This window comes from Pyrgilauda ruficollis, unplaced genomic scaffold (assembly GCF_017590135.1).
Source record: "Pyrgilauda ruficollis isolate IOZ18807 unplaced genomic scaffold, ASM1759013v1 scaffold2, whole genome shotgun sequence".
In the NCBI taxonomy this organism is placed as follows: Eukaryota; Metazoa; Chordata; class Aves; order Passeriformes; family Passeridae; genus Pyrgilauda; species Pyrgilauda ruficollis.
The window spans coordinates 30,245,532-30,261,090 of NW_024519206.1; the positions used below are offsets into that span (position 1 = coordinate 30,245,532).

A 15,559-nucleotide genomic window follows, 5' to 3' on the forward strand; every position below is an offset into this window, starting at 1 on the left:
GATTTGGCAGCACAGTTTCACAAACATCCTTGAATAGGAGAACACCGTCTGGGAAAAGTGAAATGCTTTATTACAATTAGAGCTCTCAGATTTAGATGTCTGCAGTATCTACTGAAAAACCTCCTCCTCCGGCCAAGAAAGATAGGAATTAGACTGATCTGCCGGCATTTATGGTATCATCTGATGGTCTCTTTTGCATTTTTTTTTATTTCAGCCATAGCCTGGGCTAATTTTGGAGCCATTAATACCAAATTTGGGTTTACCTGCTTTAATTTCTAGTGATTTTTTTTAAGTTGGGGAGACAGGACTTAACCACGTGTGAGAGTGGTGTCTCAAATCAGTAAGACTGTGTTACAGGTATGAACCCTGTGAGTCTGTCCCACAGGGACACAGTGAAGGGGACAGAAGCCATCACCCCAGATATCAGAGCAAGAGGAGATGCCAGTGAGCAGTTAGCAAAGGATGCAGGAGTAGTTGGTAGGATGCAACATCCATTGCTCTCCTGAAATATTTTGTTGCTTGCTGCTCAGAAACAGACAGTAGGAAAGAAAAACCCCAAAATTTGTCAGTAACAATACAGTGAATTTTAAAATGTTTTTGTCAATGAGCCTAGAAAACAGCTTTTTTTTCTCCCTCCAATCTGGAACTAGTTCTCAAACCACTCTGTAAATAATACCTTTTAAAAAATCCATAATAAACAGAAAGTTACAGTTCTGGTCTTCTACTTATCTCCCCCTTATTTTCAATCACCAATAATGAAAAAACTAGTGCATGTGGAAATAGAACCTTATTGCTCCCCATGACCTCTCTGACCTTGCCTGAGACAACATTTGCATTTGGCTTACTGAATAAATTTTGCTTTTCTGGTAAATATTTGTTCAGTTTAGAAAAAAAGTCCATCAGATTAATTGTGGTTAATAGTTAGCCAAAAAGTAACAGGTAAGTAAACAGAGCTTTACAACACAAGGTGTACAGGAAGTAGCAGAGTGTTTCTGAGCCATCACAGTCAGCTAATTTATCAGGTACAGCTCATGGAGCTTCAGCAACATAGATATGACTGTGTGAGTTTGGTTTTTTTTCAATTATATTTCCCTTAAAAATTAACTTAGATGTAAAAGACCAACCTTCCTTATTTCTCTGCAAAGGTCATGAATACTAAAAACTTACATTAATTAATAAGAAAATGAATCAGAGGTTAGCTCCATGTTACATCAGCTTGGCTTTTGCTACCATGAAAGCATTATATGGTACTGAAGACAGACAGGATGTTTACATGTACATGTAAAAGGTACATGGTCAGGAGAGATCTGCAGGAAAGTAATTCTTAATGGAATTTCACAATCTTAAATCTTCACTGAAAGAAATGTATCATCTCCAATCACTCTCCAGTCACAGCACACCCAGGTCAAGCTCCTATTATGTATAGTTTAAAAAGAGTGATAAATACTTTATTTTAAAAGTAAGCAATATAATTTGTCATCAAGCAATCATGATTCTACATGTCTGTGCAATAAAATGAGGCCCCCGTGTTTTCAAGAAGTGAGGAAAGCTACATGGCTATAGAACCTTTAGAACCTTTATTCTGCCTTTGAGATCACGCTCAGCTTCAGAAAGTGCTTTGAAGGAAAGGAACATTAAGGTGGATAAAGTGAATGGAAAATAATCTAAAGCTTTAGTTGTGTTAGCAAAGATCAGTTCTACCAGGTTGTCTTTTTTGGTGAGATGGTTGGGTTCTTGCTTTTGTTTCATTTTGTGGAGATAATTACTAGTCTGAACTTCAGTAACCCAGGTAATGAAATGAAGTTACTGCATAACTTGAAGAAAGTGAAGTTTAGTAGCAGAGTTTAAACTGAGATAAAGAGCTGATTAAAGGGGACACAACAGATTGTATCAGAAAAGCTCTGGAGACAGGTATCTACTGGGTATCCTTAAGAACTGTTCTTGGGATGTGTCTAACTAAATACTTTTGTTAAAGATCTTTGTGTGGGTGTTTCTCACAGTGATGTTTCACAATGGAGAGCTGAGAGAGAGTGAGATGGAAGAGGAAGGTTTGGATGGCATTTGAGTAAAATTGGAGGATGCTAAGAAATGGAATAAAAGTTAAAATTTTAAAGAATGCAAAAGTATGTATTTTGTTTAAATCTGGAATAATGGAGAAGCCCTTATCCAGAAAATAAGGATACACTGTGCAGAAAGTCCCAGCAATGATAAAGCATTAATATAATTTAAAACACACTGCTAAGTCCTTGGCAGGAGCACTGTGTGTAGTTCTGGTCCCCAGTTTAATGGAATATGGATATTAACTGGATGGATATAATAAAAGGAAAATCAGGGAAATATGCTGGTTTATGAGACAGGGCTAAGAGAGTTGAATGTAACATGGTATATGCATTGGAAAAGACAGTGTCAGACTGGGAAGAAGCTACCTTAAGGGAAAGAACAATGCTAGCACAACTTATACAAATAGTCTGAATGGCAAAGCCTGAGTTTAGGCTGAACGTTTAGAAACAAATTTCATAAATATAAGAGTGATGAAGGTCTGGAGCAACCTCCAAGAGCCACAAAGGGCCCTCCTGCCTCCCTGGGGCTCCATGTGTTTCCAGAGGGCTGTGCCATGGCACACACTGAATTGAACATGAGTATTGAACAGGGAACCTGTAGAAACATCACATGACCCTGTATTGGATAAGAAATCTGCTTGTAGCTATCACTGGTGTCATTCATTCCTATTACTCTCCTAGTTGTTTGTAAATTCATAAATCACAGGCAAGTTAGGTCTTGTTACAACCCAGATGTTTGTAGAGAAATTTGATTTATGCTGTGTCTCTATTGAGGTCTTAAGCTGTCTGCAAATAAAGGGGCATTGTATCCTGTGCAGCAGGGATGATTAGCTCTGTTGCTTTGCTTATCTGTGCCCGCTGACTGCAGAGGGTCTAGTGACAGCTCATGCCAGTGAGTCCTTCGAAATCAGCTGTGTCTGGTGCTTCCCCTTCCTGGGCATGAGTGACTCAGCAGCACCCAGTTGTCAGGAATGGTGTGACGTGGGTTTCCTGCCCTTGCAGAGGCAGGGTTTGGGCCCATCTGGCAGGCAGCTGGTAGGGTCTGTGTGCGTGTGCAGCGCAGCTGGGCTCGGTGCTTGTTTGACTGGTGGCTGGCGTACCAGTGCTGATCTCTCCCCACGCTGGCAGTGCTCTGCATACACTGGAATTATTACAGTCCCCTTCCAGGAGGGGGAATACCTCAGGAGATGTTCATGGCCTCCTAAAGTGCACATTCATGAAGGCACTTTGGTGCTAAGGTAAGGTGGTCAGAGGAAGCGCCCATTTTTAAAATCCCACATAAGTGAATCACTTTCAGAAATACCTCAGAGTTTTCAGGAATATTTGTAAGATTGCAAAATCAAAACATTTCCTGCAATTAGAAGGCACTCAGAAAGCATATGTTATATGTCAAAGCCATAACTTTTGACCTCTTAGCCCTCTTGAGAAAGAGATTCCCAGGCTATTAAATCGTCTTTATTGCTCTGTCATATATTTGTAGCATGTGTTCAGTAGTAAATATCTTATCTCAGAACTAAATAAAAAACTGTGCTTTCCTTTAAAAAAATGATGAAAAAGTCCCAGTGAATACCAACCATCAAACAAAAAAACCCTCAAACAACCAAACAAAAAATTTCTGTATTTTCTTAGTCGAGACAGGAGCATTACCCTAGATGTAAAACCTCTGGCTGAAGAATTCAGGACTTTGTTTTGAGTCATGGTATTGTGCCACAGAGGATAAAGTACATTTTTAAGTCACTGATAAATATGCTGACTACTTTTATTTAGGGACACACTGTTACGTGATAGTGCTGAGAAATAATTAATGCACTAACTTGGGCAGTTGTCATTGCAGAACATAATGCTCCACATCCCCACGTAACTCCTCCACCCCCACTCTTTTTCTTCAGCCAATTGGTGAAGAAAGAAAGAAATTTTTCACATCATAGCAAGGAAATAGTTACAGTATCTGGGTTATGTGATGATAAACTCCTGTGGAAATTGAAACAGGATTGTTTTTTGCTCACAGTCAACTATATGTCAGTATCATACCTATCTATAAAATGTACCGAGTCTCTGTTTTCTGAAGCACTCAAGAGCGCTTCCTAGCTCACTGTGTCTTCAGCACTGGGATATTCATTGCACAATTAGAGGGGTATTTATTCATCTGAATGAAAAACTTATTTGCTGTGCTTCAATTAAAGCTGATGACATATATTCCTTGAAAATAAGTGAGGAAGAAATGGCAGTGCCTTCATAGGGAGATTCCTGTAAGCATTTGCATGATTGGAGGTTTTTCTTGTTAAGGGGTCTGTGCCTAAGCGCACAAGACTTTATGGGAGACAGTGGTAGGCACTGCTCATGCTCAGGCAGAGATTGGAAATTGGTGTGCAATACTCTACCACTCCTCTCCCACAGTTCAGTCTCAGCTTCAATTACTTCAGGTAGACTTATGGTGGCATCAAGAGGCCATGTAATATATATATTACATGTGTGTGTGAACATACAGTGATGTGGGGTGCAGGGGGTCAGCCAGTGGTAGGAGGTGCTTTAAAGGAGTTCACAGTTTATGCATACCAGTGGTTCCAGCATTGGTCAATATGAAAGCACCTCCAGTAGCTCTAAGGGAGGTAGGATACAGATCTCTCTAGCAAGTGCATGCCTGCTTTTCATTATTTAGCTTTCACAGGCATGAAAATAGTCCAGGGTCTCCCAGCGTGGTGTTGAACACAAATTGAAAGTCTCTGGTTGAGGAAGCACATGAAATGATGCCTTAGAATGAATGAGATAATCCACTTTTGCAGTAATAACCACAGAGATCTAATAGCATCTCTACTAAAAGCAGGCAAAAAATAAGTTTCCAGTGCCCTGTCTGAGAGATGTGCACATTTTGTCATTGCTTCTGAAGTCCTGTTGCTTCTCCATAAGTTTTCACATAGTGGGCACAGTGAAATGCTTTCCAACAAGAGACAGCCTTCCAGTTCTGTGGTATAGGGTTTGATTAATTATGGTCAAATTTTAGTCTAAAAAATTGCTTGAAACCAAAAAGAATGGGATAAGGCTTTAAGACAAAATTTTCAAAAGCAGTAATATCACCATCAGGGCTTCAGGAGCTTCATCTTTACATGGTCACTGACCTAGGCCAATGCCGATTTTCCAGTTGATAAGTTTTGTATCCCAGGAGCATCAAACTTATTTTCCCTTCCTGATGGAAAGCCAATTTTTTAAATAAATGGACTTAAATGGAAAAAGAAGGACAGACAGTTTTGCATGCTTGAAGACAGACGTTATTAGGAACAGGTAAGAGTATGTTTGGTGTTCATGAGCCTCCCCACATTTCTGGGTAGGATGAATTCCTCACTAAAGTGCAACCTTAATCTGGAGGTTTCAGAAGGCCAATATTTTGCCGTGTCCCAGCATCTGGCAGAGCACATCAGTCACATCCTGTGAGATGCAGTTGCAAGGGTTGTGGGACTCCTCCTTGGAACAATGGGCTCCAACATACAGAAGGAAAAGCAACACCCTAAACCACCACATTTGAGTTACTCTGAGACCTACACTTTCTTTCCTGAGTTGTGTTAGTAGCACATTATCTGGAATAGATGCACACTGCTGGAGCTTTTTCCCACAAGTATAAACTGCATTGCCATTTATTGGGAGAGTTCAGTAAAGCATAGCAGAAACTTTCCATAGACAGTTTTGATACTTTTAATGGAAACTTATTTTGGCAAAGCTCTGAAAGAACTCAGTAATTTCATTTATGAGATCCAAGAGCTAAAAAACACAGCCCCCTTCTATTGGGCGCTGTCTCGTAAAAGCAAACCTGGTGACAGCAGAGACATCCTGTAGCTGTATAACACAGCCAGATCAGAAGCTCAGTTTTCCCAACGGGTTGCTTAACTCCTGTACCAGAACCTTTGGGGAGCTTGTAAGCTGAATGCGGCTGTAATACATCTACCAGCAGCTGTTTTCTGTCCCTTCTAAGCCCATCTTTCTTTTTTTTTTTCTTTTACCACTATTATTTTTAACACCATTTTGTATTCTGCTTAAAAATTATGATACTGCTCCAAGGTACTGCAGCCTGGTGCAACTAAGTGAAGTCAATGCCTTTATGCAACACTGATATCAACACAGTGATGTTGCATTTGGGGCAAAATGGGGGCTCTTGTTCCTTCAGAATGTTCCTTCATGGAGGCATAGTAGGTCTTGAAAACTTTACTTCTTAGTGGCAAAACTTCCATCTTTGTTTGAGTAGTGCTGATCCATCTCAAAGAGAGGATTTTCAACAGCCAGTGCTGATGGCCACCTCCCCACTGGCATGCTGTATGATTTACATGCCAAACTCCTATTCCTACTGTGGAAAATCTGTCTAAATCTTTTGAAGTTTTGTAATGCAGACCTTTAGTTCTACTACTGAGAACAGGATTGTTCTGCTTTATTTTTCCAAGGCTGGCCATACCATCCAATGTAGTACTACACAGTCTCACATTCAACACTGCAAAATTCGTTTCCTAGCACATGGAAGAAATAATTTTATTTGTTCATTATGAGTATTTGTTTCCACATTTGGGGTGGTGAGGACGAAGGCAACACAGAGCTGCTAAAACATGAAGCTGCTAACACACAAAGCTGCTCTGTTCTCTGGGACTGGTGGCATTTCATCACTTGCAGTGAGGTAGTTTACTGGGCTCACAAGATCTGCTGCAGCTCCTCTATGAAGTGATAGATAGATAGTGATTGAAGTCTGGCAAATGCATCAAAGGCAGCCAAACAGACCTATGGCTTTAAAAACTTAGTAGGTGTCATTTTTTCCAGATAAGGTGGCTCTGGTTTTAGTAAGGCTTATCAGAAGATATTTCACAAGGCAGGGAGCAGCTTTGCAGTGGAGTGGCGGAATTGGCTGTGTGATGTGTCCATTTGCTTAGAAGGTGACCATTTTGCAATTTTGGAAACTTTCTGGGATGCAATGACCAAGGCCAGATCTTTCTGCAGTTAATGTCATTTTGTGGAAAACAAAGTCTGATTGGTGTTTTTGGGGTTTTTTTTTTCAGCTGAGGTACATAAATGCCTGCCTCACATCATTTTTTCCCCTCGTAGTTTTAGTACTCCTAAAAGTCCTTGGAAGATTCAAGCATGCAAATTCTTGGAGTGATGGATCTTGAATCTTAACATTGCTTGCCTCTAATATATTCTGAGACTGCTACTGCACCAACCCTTCCTTTCGCTGAATTTCCACCAAAGATATGGGCTAGACAAAAATGTGGCATCTCCAAGCAATGTACCAGAAATATATTAGAATGTGATTTAAATTGTCTTGCTGTTTAAGAAACTTCTTCCCACAAAAGCTGAAGTCAAGGAGGTGGGTTTCTTAGGCAGGTGCCTAAGAAGGTATTTTGGAAGGTGTAAGGCATCCTAGCAGCACTGGAGTAACAAACATGTACATGGTGTCTGCGCTTGGCAGATGAGCAGGGCCAATCCTCCTGCAACACTGCCAAGATGCCCCACAGCAGTGATGCTGGTGCTGGAGCTTGCACTGGGATGTTCCCAGCTCTGTTTCCCTTTGTTTTCTTCTAGGAAACAAAAAAAGCCAGAGACCTGTGTACAGCAGCAAGTTTCCAAATTGTAATATAGTAAAAGGTAAAAGGTGATTATTTCTAGTCAGAGTGGAAAAAAAAACCAACCCAACCGCAATGGATGACAAAAATTCCTCCATTCATCAAAACTCTTGAGTGCAATCTTTTGCAGAAGGAACATTGCAGGAACAGAGGAGCAGATGGGAACAGGAGCAAGTGAGATTAGTTCTACAGTCAGTCATCTCTTGCTTTCATGTCTCTTCATGCATTTTGCTGCACTAGTAAAAAGTTTCTGGCATTTTTTCCCCCCTCAAGACACTTCTGGCAAAGATAAGCATAGTCCAACCGTCTGCTACCGATAACATTTTCACATTCTGTGCTGGAGCTTATGTTGGAGCTGATTTACCAGCTTTTTGTGTACAAGGGTACGTTTATTCCCTATGTTAACTGAACTGATGGGGCAGTTTCTTTCTGGAAAATTTTTTTGTGGGGGGTGGAATATGTTAAAGCAGGTTTGTGTCATTTATGTAAGGGCGGATTTTCTTTTAATCCTTATCTGCATGTCATCTTCTAGATTTTCATATTTGCATGCAGTGGGGGGTGACATGTTTGACAAAGCTGTGCCTTGTTTCTCCTGCCTTGTTGCTTGGAAAAGGTCCTTGAGAAGGACCATCCCTCAGACATGAGGGACAAAGGAGTTGCAGAACCAAATTTAGCAGCTGCAGTAATCTTTATTATTATTATTTGAAACTGTTCACAATTAAACAGCCTCTAATTCTGAGTACATGTGAAATGATAATTTGTCCTAAAAAGACACATAGATCAATACAAGGCACAGTCTTTTGATAAACATGAGAAAAAAGTTTTACTTACCCGTTTTCAATATTTGTTTTGTTAGTATTTTCAAAGACAAAACCTGTTTTTAAAAACCTACAAACAACCAAACAAACAAACCTCAGAAATTTTTTCTCTGTGACCTGCATGAATGGACATTATGATCATAGAAGTCTAAGAGTGTTTGCAGAGCTTTATCCAGTATTACATTATATTTCTGGAGTTCAGATTGCAGATTTTCTGGGCTCTGTACTAAGCCATGGAGCTTTTGCTTTGCTGAAAAGGGTGAAAGGACATGAGGAAGAAACCATGCAAATCATGAAATGGAGAGGAAACTTCTTTGGAGTTTGAACAGCGTGAAACATACTGTAATCATGTGATCATTTCAAATACCTTTTATAGTGTTCAGACCTGTTTACAGGTCTTCACAGAACTGAACTCTGGCATTAAATATGACTGAGATTTCCTACTGCTAAATAAGACCAGCTCTAAAAGCAGTCCACTTGCTATAACTTGCAAGATTTATAGTAACAACGACTGAATTCAATGTTTTATTTTTCCCCAGACTTTTGATGATAAATTGTTCTTCATCTTCAAAACTTACCCAGGTGCTGTTAAAGCATTTTGTGGCTTTTTAGCTGGGCTTTCAAAATGTAATTGTAGTTCTCCTCCTTCCAGAATAAAGGATGGGAGAAAGTCTATTTACCTCATTTATTAAATTTCACACAGTTAAATTAAGTGAAATAAGTGCTTGATTCAGATCACATTCATTTCAATAGCAGTCTTTCCACTGAGCTTTAGTCAAGGTTTAAATGAAGATCAGAAGATGATCCTCATTTGCATCTAATATGCTTTTCTGCTATGCCTTTTAAACTTAAATATTACCAGAGGCTCTTCAAACCCAGCAGCGTGTATTAACTTGCTAGCTTGTCAACATGCACAAATATCCAAATTTAATCTGGAAGCCCTAGAGTAATTGTTAGCATTTATTCCCATGAATGCACAGTTGTTGAAAACAAACTTTTAAAGCTTTTTATCAGCTTGCATTTGTTCTTTGTAGTCAGTTGACAGGACATTTGCTACAGTAGTAATTTAACAGTACCTTTTATTGTTTGAAGCAGTAAATACTGTTTATCTTAGTCCTGTCTGCAGTTTGTGTCTTGTTTTAGTCTTGCTCGAGAAGGTGACCTCATTCTTAAGGGACAAGATGTCCCGTAGGAAACTTTGAGGCATAGATCTTCCTGTAGCTTTCCAGCTTGACTCCATAGGAGGCTGGAACTTACTGTAGATGAGCTTGGGAGGAAGTGTTGGGACTGATGCAGCTGTGCAGGCCCAAAGGCTTGGTGCAGCATTCACCGTGGGTGCTGGCAGCACTTCCCATGTCCTCAGTGGGCAGAACCACACCTCTACAGAAGCAGATGGGGTTATCATGGAGATGGGCAAGTGTAGTTCAAGGCAGCAGATGAAGCTTGTGTAGTTGCTGTTGTGTTTCAGCAGTACTCCACATATGTTGCATCTCTAGAGATGTCTGTCTGCTTATCTGGGAGAGATACAGATACAGATATATATAGATATATAGATATATAGATATTTATGTATGTTTGTGTGTGTATGTGTAATCATATATTTGCTGGTGAAAAAAATAAGGATGTGTTGTATTTGTAATAGCAAGCTTTTAGTGTTCTGCTTGGAATCAAGAAAGTGGATTCTGTTGTCCTTTTTGAGCTAGTGTGTGAGTGCTCACATAGAATTTACACCTCAGGGGTTTCAGAAATACGTGCATGAGAACCACAGCTTACTTCAACACAAGACTTGATTTAATCTAAATAAAGAAAAACATATGACTTTCTTCATTGGAAGGCACAAATTGAAATATGCAATTGCAGTGTCTCAAGAAATCCCACATGCTAAAATGTTCACAGCACAGTTTAATGCCTTTAACTCTCATTTCTCAAGTTAACTCATTTTGAAACAATTTTAAACAATTCACTGCTGATGTAACTAGCAACTGATCCCATATTTTCATGGCCACACATCTTCAGTTTCTTTTTATTGTGCTATAAAATCCTGCTGCTTCATAGTTGTTGCCAGAACAAACAACAATGAAGAACGTAGGGTTTTTTAGACCATGGAACACAGGCTTTTTTATCCATTGTCATCTACTTTTTTTCCCAAATATCTTGGTGTAGACCTTAAGGTGCCACAGCCCTGCCAGACATGTGTCACCAGATTCAAGACTTGGTGAGCCATGCCTGTTGTTGGAGGTCTCTTGGCTGCTTGCTGTTGTGCTCTATGCAGACTGTTTACACCACTTGCAGCAACACAGCAATACAAACTCCACCATGGATGCCAGGAGAACCATTCCATTTCTGCGAGCCATTTCCCAGGGCCTGAACTTCACATGAATGGAGCTGTGTGGCACTTCTCGCACTCCAGAGCTCTGCCCAGTAGATGCACACAGTTTTCTTGCTATGAACATAGTAGATGTGCTACTATATGAAGCTGGAGGGTGGGAAGACTGCAGTCATGGACTTTTAGCCAGGGCATGTGCTACCTGATAGGCAGATCCAGCCTTGAGGGAAACAAGCCACAGTAGTGCACAGAGCTGCTGGGACTGACACCAGAGTCTATTGCCCCTTCCATGGTCTTGTTTGGGTACACATAGTTCAGTGTAAGACAAACGTGCTTTGGTCAGGATGTGGATTTCACACAGCATGAAGATCACTCTTCTAAAACATAGGCATGGGCAATGCTTTCTCTTTGGAGACCCAGAATAAGTAGGATGGCAGGACTTCCATCCAGCATAACCAATATACCACCAGCTCTGCCTTTCACCCATTTCTTAATTTCCTCCTCAGTGGATGTCTCATTTTTTTCCATAGCACTCAGCAGTGTTCTCCTGTGCTGTACACCACTTGAATATCTAAGCTGCAGTTGGCATTTTGTCTTGAAGAGCCCCATTTTGCACACTATAGCATCCAGCTTCAGTTGCTCTGTTGTATGTAGGGAACAGTGAGTCTAAAAATAGCCAGCTAGAACATGAACTCATCACTTTGCCCATCCTGATACTGATATATTTGTAGAGCCAAGCTGATCACTCTGCACTGTTGGGCTCCCATGGGGAAACTTCATGGGGGATCTCAGAGTCCATGCTGACTTCACATAGCACAGTCAGTATGGCTTGAGTTTCTCTAAATATGGTTAAAAAGGGGGGGGAAGGCGCCTCTGTGGTTTTCTGCACAAAATTTGTTAAGTGTTGTGTCTAATATTTATAAACTATTCATTTATAAACTACTCATTATTTAAGTTCACTGGTTACTGCACTTGTAATAGACCTGGCCTTTTAACCTTGAGCAATAGCTCAAAAGAGGAAGCCCCATGCAAGTTCTTAGTTACCTTTGTAGCAGCTTCTCCAGAGGGTGTGAGTGGGAAGAGCACCCTAACAGCAGCATCCCCGCTGCTGGGGAGGACAACTTGGGGAGCTTGACTTTCCAGCCATCATTCTCAATAAATGGCCTACAAAAGTCAAGGCAAAATCCTAGTGCACTAATCACTGGCCATGTGTCAGGGACGTGGGCTGAAGTGTAGCTTGGTGAAGCCTGAGGGGAGCATCCTGGTACCAGTGGGAGTAGGAGCTGCCCCAGGTGGCAGCTGCTTTGCAGGGAGAGGAGAGCCCTCCAGTGCAGAGGCCACCACCCTTGGGGCATGCTGGGGCACCACCAGGGATTAATGCCAGCGCCTGCCTCTCCTTCCTTCAGCACTTTGCCACTGATGGAACCAGTGGATCGTGGTTTCTCCCTCTGGTCACCTCATGTTATTCCCAAGTCTTTTTCAGGGCAACTGCATCCCAGGACCCCATCTTCTGCCTACTATGTGTTGTGCAGTCTTTGATGTAACACCTTGCCTTTGGCTATAGTTCATGTAATGTTCAGGGAGCTTATTTTCCTAAATTATACAAACTGGCCTGTGCAGGTCATCTGTCCCTCTTTGTTATTTAGAACTCCAGCAATGCTTGTGTCATCTGCAGGAATCCTCAGCAGTGATTTGAAGTCTTCTTAGAGATCACTGACAAAACCATATAAAGAAAATGGAGCTAAACTCAGGTTATCTTTCAGCACCTCAGTGGAAATACCCTCTCTTAAAATTCCCATCTATTATTCACCTTTGGAAATCAACTTTTCCCCAAACTGTAGAAGATTGCAAGGCGATGACTCCTGTTTCTTTGAGATTTTGGTCATATTTACAGAAAATATCTGTATCAACAACAGTTTTATCCTAAGACATTCAGAGGGTAAAGCTTAAATCTGGGCTAGTCCATCATGTCAATGTACTTGCTCCAAATTTATACCGGTATCAGCAAGAGAAGAATTTAATCCCCCATCCAGTTCACATTGAAGCCAGTGGAAAGACTGATTTCAGCACATCCTGGTCTGGCCTTAATCTCTGGAGGATTAATAAACATACATGCAGAATTAAATAATGGCAACAAAGAAGAAAAATAGAAATATCCGTAAATGATATTGGGGAGGAAAAAAAGCACCCTGAGGAATTAATAAGGATGAATCCCTCATTGTCAGAAATACTGTGACTTTGGTGAGGTCTTCATCCAGAAGCAAGTTGATTTGTATGTGATTATTTGTTCTTTCAGGCAAACGCACTCACCAGCAATCAGACCATCTGTCGTGATGCCTCCATCCTTTGCAATTTAGGATGTGACTTTTGATATTGAAGGGCAGGTCTCCACTCTTAATTTGAGTAAGGAAGGGAAACCTAAAATTACATTTATCTGGAAAAGTTGTTTTTGTCAAGTAAATAGAAATAAGAAACCATCTGGGAAAGCTTTCCCTCAAGGCATGTTCTTTTTCTCCACTAGGGTGTTAGTTTTGGTAATTTTTGCAATTACAGTTTCCATGTAAGTATTTTTAAGAGCTGTGTCATTGTTTTGGTCCCAGTGTGCCTAAAAGATGGAAGTAATCTCAGCAACTGCATTACTCTAAACCACACTGTTTGAGCAAAAGCTTGCTAAAGCCACATGAGGTTGTTTTTCACAGTGTTTTAAATTAAAGTATTTGGATATGTGCAAAGTCATTATCTTCTGCAGAAGAATTTCCAGTGCCCGAATGTTGCTGTCATTAAGCTGAAACTGGACTTTTTAGGCATTGTATCGGTTTGCAAACACTGTTCTCGAGGGAAAACATGTGCCAGTATGTGAGCACTGTTTGTACTGCTCCCCTGTTTCCTAGCTTTCCTTCCCACAACTTCCCATGGCACATTGCAGCAGATTTGGTTTTCCTTTTGTGTCACGTGAACTTTCCTCCCTCTTGAAATTCTTCCTCAGTGAAACATACTCAGTAAACGTATTCAGCCTAGCAATACTGGGTAATTTCTCCATCCCTTCTCTCTGTAGAGCTGAGGAACTTGTGAATATATTAAATACTTCTATTTGAGTGATTGATTACATAAAACGTAATGTCACTTTCTTATTCCAACCTCTGATACTTCATGCCCTGTTTTCTTTAGGGAAAGCATTGCATGGCTTTTTCTCTTCGTAATAGGTTAATCATGATGACAAATGTTCTAGTCTGAACAGACTAGAATGTCTGTTCAGTCATGAACAGACATGAATGTCTGTTCTAGTACTTTGTTGTGAGCTTAAATATAATTATTTTGATTATTTGACAGCTAGTAAGCTGCACTTTGCTGGTTTCCACTGCAGGTTATGTGGATCCATTTGATAGCTTTAAGGGCATGCTTTGAAGGTGGCTAAAAAAATACCTGATATAGAGAACCTGCCCTTAGAGCCGATGTGCATATTTATGCTTAAATGGCAAGCATCTTCATTTAATTTCAGAGCACCTATTAGACGAAGATCCTGATAAGGGGGAAACAGTTTTTCCCCCAGGAAAAATCATGGAGATGCAGGCTATGGCCAGGATCCCCTCTGTTGTGCAGGAGTGACCCAGGGGATACAAGAAGCAAGGGTTGGGATGGTGTGATTGCTCATACAGACCCAAATTGAGCAATATTTCCTATAAAGTTATTCCAGTTCACCTGGAAGGTATTTTGCCCCTCACTCTGATGAAGGTGTATTGGGTGTGGGCAGCACCGATGGTGGCACACCCAGTAGTGGCATTATCTCCCCAGGCATTCAGTGCAGCTTTGCACCCAGCAAGGTACTGCTCTTCCATAAGTACCTAAAAACAATCAAAAGTTAAATTACTGCTAACAAGCAAGGAGAGGAACATTTATAAATGCACTGTCAGATTAAACAAATATCCCTTATCTACAAGTTTTGTGTTATTGTCAGTAATGGCTAGAAAACATGCAAAAGTACATAAATTTATCATACTAGGGCATATATAGTTGTAAGTGACACATGAAGCATGGAAATGGACTTGCATATATCTGAAATTGCCTTTATGAGTTACTATTTGATGTGTCTATCAGAGCTGAAGGGAGACTAACACAAGCTAAGCATGGATAGAAACAGAGGGTGATTTGGGGATTGGTGATAATTTGGTTTCAAAACATTCTCTAGAGTTTTTCTCAAGTCTGGAGCAAATATGCATGACAGGCTTGGGACTTCAGTGATCAGAGATTTTCTGGGGAAAAGATGAAAACAGATTTTTCTTGTATCAGTGCAATTGCTGCAGGGACCATTTTGTTTAATCTGAGCTTGTATGGATTTGGGAAAATATTGTCACTTAGCATTACAGCTGTATGGATGCCCTCTGTCTCCCTACCATCACTTGGGGAAAATGCCATTTAGGAAATACTTTGGTTTCATGCTACTACTTCAGGCTGCACAAGAAAAAAGGAGCCAAGGAGCAAAGGGCTGCAGTGGGTGAACCAGTTTACATCACCTAGAAATGCTCCAAGTTTGAGGCAGAGAAGGGGAGGAACAGACATAAGGGACACACATAAGGTTTTGGTAGCCAGGACAGCCAACCCTGCACTTTTCATAAGCACTAGATTCAATGAGTTTGCAGTTGTCAGTATAGTGTGCCTCTTTCCTGAGCCCTTTGATTGCTGCTGCCTTATACAGCACCTGACATAGGGGTCATTTCAGCAATATCTAAATTTTTGTTAGGCTGCCTGTTGAGGTAATGCTGC

The 15,559-nt window shown here is 40.7% G+C and overlaps 1 protein-coding gene across 1 annotated transcript in view; it reads left to right on the forward strand.

Moving 5' to 3' along the window:
* EGFR (epidermal growth factor receptor) overlaps nucleotides 1-15,559 on the forward strand; it is a 157,022-nt gene that overhangs the window by 89,382 nt on the left and 52,081 nt on the right. The window lies entirely within an intron of this gene.